The 9,209-nt window shown below is 37.0% G+C and overlaps 1 non-coding gene across 1 annotated transcript; it reads left to right on the forward strand.

The window, feature by feature from the left end:
* The first annotated feature begins 8,883 nt into the window (after positions 1-8,883).
* Trnat-ggu (transfer RNA threonine (anticodon GGU)) lies at positions 8,884-8,957 on the forward strand. Its single transcript has one exon. It is a non-coding gene; the product is annotated as a tRNA-Thr (tRNA).
* The last annotated feature ends 252 nt before the right edge of the window (positions 8,958-9,209 follow it).

Below are 9,209 nucleotides of genomic sequence, written 5' to 3' on the forward strand. Positions count from 1 at the left end.
ATTTATTACTTGTGACCCTTCTTAAGAAATCAACAACTCAGATCCTTTCACCTTTTCACCTTGAAGTTTGACCTATCTTTCAAAAGTTTAGCCATGACCATAACTTTTGAACAGGTAGTGCTAGGGATTTCGTATTTCTTGTTTGAAAACCCTACTTTGGGTAATAATATAATTTATTATACCCCCGCTTGAAAAGTTGGAGGGTATATAGTAATCGGTATTTCCGTCTGTCCGTCCGTCTGTACGTCCGTCCGTCCGTCTGTTACGCTTTGGGGTACCCATTTCTTATCCGCAACTCCTCTCATACCACTGAAGGAAATTTAATGAAACTTTCACAGATTCTTAATTACATATTGCTATTATGCACCTCCTATTTTACATTTTGATCTGACATATATTTTTGATTTTCCAGAGCAAAACATGGACACTGCCATTATATTCATATGGGAGGCGGGGGGTATCATTTAGTGAGCTCATTGCGTAGCATCGATTTCGAAAGTGGGAGGGCCAGCCACAGAAATTTTATTTTTACTTACCCGAAAGAGTTGACAAGCAAAAAAAAAAAAAAAGAAAAAAGAAAAATTGCCCAAAGTCGAAAATCCTATTTCGGGGGGGGGGGGGGGGTTACAACTTTTTTCATTACCAATCCCTTTCAATATCCATTTTTTAAGCTTACACTACAATATTTCCTTCATTTTACTTTACTTTAGTATAAAGTGGGGGTGGGGGGGGGGGGCAACCAGCCTTTGTGTGCCAAGTTATATTGAAATCAGACCAAAACTGTAGGAGGAGTAGCGTATTAAAGGAATTTCACAGAAAATTCTATTTTTAGTAACCATGGCAACACCATTCATCGAAATCAAAATCCAATGCACTATTCTATGTATCTAGGTGTAGTCTACTTGTGTGCCAAGTTATATTGAAATCAGACCAAAACTGTAAGCATCTTCGCTAGCCAAGGGTTTCCGATCCGATACCTACTCTACAACCCTTGGCAGATTTAGTCCTATCAAACGGGAACTTTGATTGCGCCGCCTATCGCCGTAATTGAGTTAAGTCCCTTGAAGCTCTTTAATATTTGTCCAATGAAAATAGCTGTAACATACGTAGATCAATATGACGTTTGAAACAATATGGCGACCTCCATGTGGAAAATATCCAAACAACTTCATACAGCTGTGGGCAGTGGGCACACCTCAAAAGTGGTAGAAAGTATCGTTCTTCGTGGATTTTTAGTCAAGAGTTTGACACTACTTTCTACTTGTTGCCGTATCAATTATTATCAATGAGCCGTGACATTTGATTGGCTTAAATTGATGCATCTAAAATGCGGAACACGGACTTATGTGGTCCTTTCAATAATTCTTGAAAACATATATAATTAAAAGAAAAAAATTCAAATTAATTAATCCCTTGTTTTTTAAGCATAGATCACGTCCTAACTTTCATCCATTGTAAATATTACTTTTATTTTGTGCATAAAACACGAACAGACTTTAATTCAGCCGAAAATCGTCGATTAGTAAAAACCTTGCGAAGACTCGGACTTCGCAGCCAATCAAATTCGTTTGCGCGAGTTCTAAAATTTTTGGCCAAATCTGCCAAGGGTTGTAGAGTAGGTATCGGATCGGAAACCCTTGGCTAGCGAAGATGAACTGTAAGAGGAGTAGCGTTTTAAAGGAATTTCACAGAAAATTCTATTTTTAGTAACCATGGCAACACTGTTCATCGAAATCAAAAACCGATGCACTGTTTTATGTATCTTAGTGTAGTCTACTTGTGTGCCAAGTTATATTGAAATCAGATCAAAACTGTAGGAGGAGTAGCGTTTTAAAGGAATTTCACAAAAAATTCTATTTTTAGTAACCATGGAAATACCGTTCATCGAAATCAAAATCCGATGCACTATTCTATGTATCTTTGTGCAGTCTACTTGTGTGCCATGTTATATTAAAATCACACCAAAACTGCAGGAGGAGTATCATTTTGAAAAATTGTTTACAGACAGACGGACAGACAGACGGACGGACGACGGACACCTTACTATCGCATAAGCTCTTCTGGTCTCTGACCAGTAGAGCTAAAAATTGACATCTCACCCACAAAGACACCGAAAGCGGGGGACCACAATTCTTTGAATTTGCTTGTATGAATTAAATGCTACATTCAACTTAATGGTAAAACCAAGCATAAGATTCAACCAGCGTAATCAGGTTTACAATACAAAGAATGATAACCCTGACAGAATACATAACACTTTTATAGTTAAAGCTGAACACGACTCGTAAATAGGCATACATGTAGGCCATTTTCGGTATTATTATCTAAGAAACATCAACACTAGGGTATACTCTTCAGATTAGTTACACCTGACTGCTTTATTGTCACGGGTATCGGCGTAAATGGCGACCCGTGTTCGTGCTGGTTATTCATGTTGTGGCCTTCAACTCAACATATAGATATATCGACGACGTATTGTCAATTAACTATGGTTCTTTCCATTCCTATGTGGATATGATATATCTTAGTGAGCTTGAGATAAAAGATACCACAGAGTCTGACACATCTGTTTCATACTTGGATATTTTACTTGTAAAAGACGTTAATGGTAATCAGCTCTATAATAAACGTGATGACTTTTAACTTTTCTATCGTCAACTTCCCTTACTTATGCAGCAATATTCCTTCATCCCCTGCATACGGCGTTTATATATCTCAGTTGATTCGATACGCAAGAGCATGCTCTACGTATGAACAATTTCTAAAACGAGATAAATTATTGACAAACAAATTGATGAAACAAGAATATCAGTTGTCTCGATTAAAGTCATCATTTCGTAAGTTCTTTAGTCGATACAATGACCTTGTCAGCAAATACAATTTATCATTAAGTCAAATGCTGACTGACGTTTTTCATACAATGAAGTCTAAACTATTCTTTTAATTTGTCTTAACTATTTTTAAAATGACATTTGCTTGTATTCTTGGTCACTGTATAATATATGACCCGCTGTTGCTTCAAACATTAAGAAAAATTTCTGAATCTACAATCATGCTTTCCTTCATTAACTCACAATGTTATAAATGTTGACCTGTGATAAATGTTACAGTTGTCTTTCATCTTTGTTGGATTTTCTTAAATATTCCCTCTTCTTCTAGCATTAATAGTTGGCACTGAATCCAATGCAGATATTCTTAAGTAAAAATTCACTTTGACTTCAGCATTGATGATTTATACAAATACGATGATCTATTCCATGGAAGTCTAAAATTATAATTGAGTTGGTAATAATGAAAAGATAATTCAACATCACTAGATAAACATTTTTTTTTTTGCTCAATGCAGGCATTGGCTGATTGAACTGAGTCGTCCAATGCAGGCATTGGCTGACTGAACTGAATCGTAAAAGCAGACATCGGCTGACTGAACTGAGTCGTCCAATACAGACATTGGCTGACTGAACTGAGTCGTCCAATACAGACATTGGCTGACTGAACTGAGTCGTCCAATGCAGGTATTGGCGGACTGATCTCAGTCGACCAATGCAGGCATTGGCTGACTAAACTGAGTCGTCCAATGCAGGCAACGTCTGAAAAAACTGAGTCTTCTAATGCAGGCATTGGCTGACTGAACTGAGTCGTCCAATGCAGGCAAATGCTGACTAACTGAGTCGTCCAATATACATATTGGCTGGTTTAACTGAGTCGTCCAATGCAGACATTGGCTGACTGAACTGAGTCGTCCTATGAAGGCATAGGCTGCCTTATCTCAGTCGTCTAAAATGCAGGCATTGGCTGACTAAACTGAGTCGTCCAATGCAGGCATTGACTGACTGAACTGAGTCGTCCTATGAAGGCATTGGCGGACTGAACTCAGTCATCCAATGCAGGTATTGGCTGACTGAACACAGTCGTTCACTGCAGGCATTCGTTAAATGCAGGTATTGGCGGACAGAGATCAGTCGTCCAATGCAGGCACTGGCGGACTGATCTCAGTCGACCAAAGTAGGCATTGGCTGATTAAACTGATTCCTCCAATGCAGGCATTGGCCAACTGAAGTGAGTCGTCCAATGAAGGCATTGGCTGACTGATCTCAGTCGTCAAATGCAGTTATTGGCTGACTGAACACAGTCGTTTATTGCAGGCATTGACTGAATGAATAATGCAGTTATAAATATCACTTAAAAATGTTAGTTTTTTGAAGCATAATTATGTTCCCCAAACGGAGTTTGGGAACATATTGTTTTTACTCGGTTTCTTATTATTATGTTCCCCAAACGGAGTTTGGGAACATATTGTTTTTACTCGGTTTCTTATTATTAAGGTCTTCCGTCTCCAACGGAAGACCTTCTTGTTTTCGTTCGGTTTCTTTTTCCCTATTATTATTATTATTCTTCCAACCGATTTTGTGCAAGCGATTTCTCAGAGATGGCTCGTCCGATTTCTACCAAACTTTCAGATCTGAAAGATATTCAATTGGTCTTGATAGGTTTTTTTCGTTTTTGATTATCTCACTTCCGGTCGTGAGATATGGACGATTTTGTGATTTTTAGAGGGTCGGCTTGTCCGGGAAACTCCTCCGAAACGACTTAAGATATGGACTTGAGATTTTCAGGGAAAATAGAGAAAGGTTTGGTGAGTTGTAATTGGGTCTCCAAATCTTTCTAGCGCAAAAGGCAACAAAGTTCGGTGGGGCCAAAAAAATGTCTCAGAAATATCTCACAAAATTTGACATATTTTGTCTCATATCTTCACTCCTGTTCATAATTTGTTAAAACATATTGAAGACAAAATGTTCAATATCGCAAGACCTTTCATTTGATATAAAAAAAATAGGGCTGACCCTTCAAATTAGGGGCTAAGAGGGGCCAAAAGTCTTTTGTCTATAACTCTCTAGAGATCAATTCTTTGTTATACATTATTGATCAAAAGTATTCATCTTAACAATTAGATTATAAATATCTAAGTTGTTTGAAAATTGGTTTATCCGAATTCTAGATATTAATATTTAAAAATCTGAAGCGGGCCCAAGATGGCGGCTGTCTTTGTCAATTCCGAATTCCGCCATTTCGCAATTGGGGTTTATGGAGGCAGCTGAGCGTTTGATTAAACCATTCTGACATACGAATGCATGAAATGTAAACAATATTACTTGGACTTTCACGTAGTAGTGCGTTGCAATTCAGTGTCGATCTTAACATTTAATTTCCGTTTCACTACTTAAGTGTAACTGGGCTAGATACGATAAATGTAATGTGTACAAAGACTTTTTAAACGTCGAAATAAAATAAAGGCGATAAGAACGTTTTATTTATTTTATTTCATTGTAGCTATCACACCAATTTAATAGATAAGTTCTAAGAAAATGCACGAATATTTACTCCTGGCGTTTGGCGCAAATTATTAATAGTGACCGGCCTTTTATGATTCTTAGACAGGTGTACTGTTGCAAAAGTATACACACAAGTATATTTAGAGCAGTACTCCCAAAAGCTTAATGGTTTGCGCGTTGGGGATGAAACAGAAAAAGGCGACATGGGTTCAATCCTCTTTGCGACCAAAATTTTGAATCTTTTTCTGTGATATTCATGGCATAGGTAAAGGTCCCTATTTGCTGATTTAACGTATAATCAGTTTCTTGATTTGATAAAGAAGAAATTAATTATCTTTTAATGTCTTAGAACTTTCGCAAGCGTAGGTTCAACGTTTTCTTAAACACTAAAAAATATTCATTTCATTTTCTCATAAATAGGCTGCGCCGATAATACACATGGTGCCAATGTGCAAGTAAGGTCATCCCCGTGATGGGGAATGGACCTGTAGAAAACCTTCTCTGGTTCTGCAGAGTCGAGTTTTTAACAAATAAAATGTATGAAAATGCACGAATATTTACTTGTGGCGTTTGGCGCAAATTATTGATAGTGACTCGCCTTTTATGATTATTAGACAGGTGTACTGTTGCAAAAGTATACACACAAGTACATGTATATTTAGAGCAGTACTCCCAAAAGCTTTATGGTTTGCGTGTTGGGGATAAAACAGAAAAAGGCGACATGGGTTCAATCCTCTTTGCGACCAAAATTTTGAATAACTTTTCAGCTCGATTATACGAGATTTCTTTTCCTGAATAGGACGGAAGACCTCTCGTTGCTAGCAACGAGATCGTTTCTAGTTATTATTATTATTCTTTTTTTTCTTCTTTGTTCTCCGGTACTTTTTTGTCCGCGAGTGTTCTCAGAAACTGTTCACCCAATTGAGCTAAAACCTTTTTAGGGTTAATAGGTGTGTAGTGTAGGTGTGCAACACGAAGGTTATTTTGCGCGCATACGCATGCACGTGCGTGCGCGTGAAATGAGTGAATTGACTGATATACTTAATATAGCTATTACATTTACATTTTTTGATGAAATGATTTGAAACTCATTATATAAAGATATATTAATACTGTAGATAATGTGACACTGTCAAATTAGCACGAACTCACGCGCATGCACGTGCGCTTCGCTCTGATTGGCTGAAACAAAAAGCTCAATATCTTTTCTGTTTTTTGACGAAATGCTATGAAATTTAAAACATAGGCATACTTTAGGATGTACTACAATATGATATATAACAATTGTCATGTAAGCACGCGCATGCACGTGCACTGCAATCTGATTGGCTTAAACTTTAAGTGGCTATAACTCCTTTGTTTTTCAACCAAACAGTATGAGATTTAGAACATAGACAGACATAATGGACTCCTACAAGGCGGTGAAGTCGTCATGCACATGCATGCACATGCGTGCACTTGTGCTTTGCTGTGATTGGCTGAAACAAAAATCGCAATATCTTTTTTAATTTTTGACGAAATGCTTTGAAATTTTACACATAGTCATGCATTAGGATGTCCTACAATATGATATATAACAGTTGTCGTGAAAACATGCGCATGCACGTGCGCTGCAATCTGATTGGCTTAAACTTTAAATGGCTATTACTCCCTTGTTTTTCAACCAAACAGGATGGGATTTAGAACATAGACAGTCATAATAGACTCCAACAAGATGGTATGGTCGTCATGCACGTGCGTGCACGTGCTCTTCACTCTGATTGGCTGAAACAAAAATCTCAATATCTTTTCCGTTCTTTGACGAAATGCTACGAAATTTAAAACATAAGCATACAATAGGATGTCCTACAATATGATATATAACAATTGTCATTAAATCACACGCATGCACGTGCGCTGAAATCTGATTGGCTTAAACTTTAAATGGTTATAACTCCCTTGGTTTTCAACGAAATAGGATGGTATTTAGAATATTGATAGACATAATGGACCCCTACAAGAAGGTATGGTCATCATGCACATGCTTGTGACGTGAAATGGGTAATTTAAAAATATGCTTGAATAAGTGTATTTTTTAATACTTCTGGATTTAATGCTTTGATATTAAGTCTATTTGAATATATATACATAGTGTAGAAAAGATGATATGATCATTACCCACATGCATTCACATGAGCTCGCATGTAATGCTAAAATTTAAATATATTTCATAGTCTTCTGGGAAAACATTGTTTAAGTCTAAATTGCACAAAGTATGTCTTATTTGATAGAGTTTAAGGAAATATGGCACCAAAAGGGAGTTGGGGAGCGTTTGGGGAACATCTGTAACGGTCCCCGTTACAATTAGCCCTAGTTATTATTATTATTATTCTTTTTTTTCTTATTTGTTCTCCGGTACTTTTTTGTCCGGAAGTGTTCTCAGAAACTGTTCACCCAACTGACCTAAAACCTTTTTAGGGTTAATGGGTGTGTAGTGTAGGTGTGCGGAACGAAGGTCATTTTGCGCGCATACGCGTGCACGTGCGTGAGCGTGATATGAATGAAATGACTGATATACTTAATATAGCTATAACTTTTACATTTTTTAATGAATTGACTTGAAACTCATTATATAATGATATATTAATAGTGTAGATAAAGTGACACTGTCAAATTAGCACGAACTCACGCGCATGCACGTGCGCTTCACTCTGATTGGCTGAAACAAAAATCTCAATATCTTCTCTGTTTTTTGACGAAATGTTTTGAAATTTAAAACATAGCCATACTTTAGGATGTCCTACAAAATGATATAAAACAATTGTCATGAAAGCACGCGCATGCACGTGCGCTGCAATCTGATTGGCTAAAATTTTAAATAGCGATAACTCCCTTGTTTTTAAACCAAACAGGATGGGATTCAGAACATAGATAGACATTATGGACTCCTACAAAAGGGTAGGGTCATCATGCACATGCATGCACGTGCATGAACTTGCGCTTTGCTCTGATTGGCTGAAACAAAATTTTCAATATCTTTATTGTTTTTTGAAGAAATGCTTTGAAATTTAAATCATAGGCATGCTTTAGGATGTCCTACAATATGATATATAATAATTTTCATGAAATCACGCGCATGCACGTTCGCTGCAATTTGATTGGCTGAAACTTTAAATGGCTATAATTCCCTTATTTTTCAACCAAAAAGGATGGGATTCAGAACATAGATAGACATTATGGGCTCCTACAATAGTGTGTAATCATGATGCACATGCATGCACGTGCGTGCACGTGAAATGAGTAAAATTCCAAATACACTGGATTAAACATATTTTTAAATACGTATGGAATAAATGTTGTAATATTTAGTATATTAAAATATACGAATAGTTTAGACAAGATGATATGGTCATTACGCACATGCATTCAAATGCGCATGCGTGCAATGCTGAAATTTGAATAAACTTGATATACTTCTGGGTAAATAATGTTAAAGTCTAAAATGCATCGTGTTTGTCTTATTTAATTGTCACCGGGTTCACAGGTGCGTGAAAGTCAGTCAATATATCGGGTCTCAATAGCTCAGTTGGTTAGAGCGCTGGCACGGTACGCCAGAGGCCCTGGGTTCGAGTCCCGGTTGAGACTTGACTTTTCACCACCTGTGACACAATGAAGCGTACAGAGAATATGCCACAAAAGGGAGTTGGGGAGCGTTTGGGGAACATCTGTAACGGTTCCCGTTACAATTAGCCCTAGTTGTAGTTGTGATCAATAAAACTTTGTATATAGACAACTTATCTTTTTTTCTAGTTCAAAAACAGTTGTTATAAGTGATGTCATTTTGTGATTCATTATCACTCGTAGTTTTTTTTTAACTAGGTGTTTTAGATTGTGAAA

Source organism: Saccostrea cucullata, unplaced genomic scaffold (assembly GCF_032062105.1).
Source record: "Saccostrea cucullata isolate Sc308-1 unplaced genomic scaffold, CSIRO_AGI_Scuc_v1 ctg7058, whole genome shotgun sequence".
In the NCBI taxonomy this organism is placed as follows: Eukaryota; Metazoa; Mollusca; class Bivalvia; order Ostreida; family Ostreidae; genus Saccostrea; species Saccostrea cuccullata.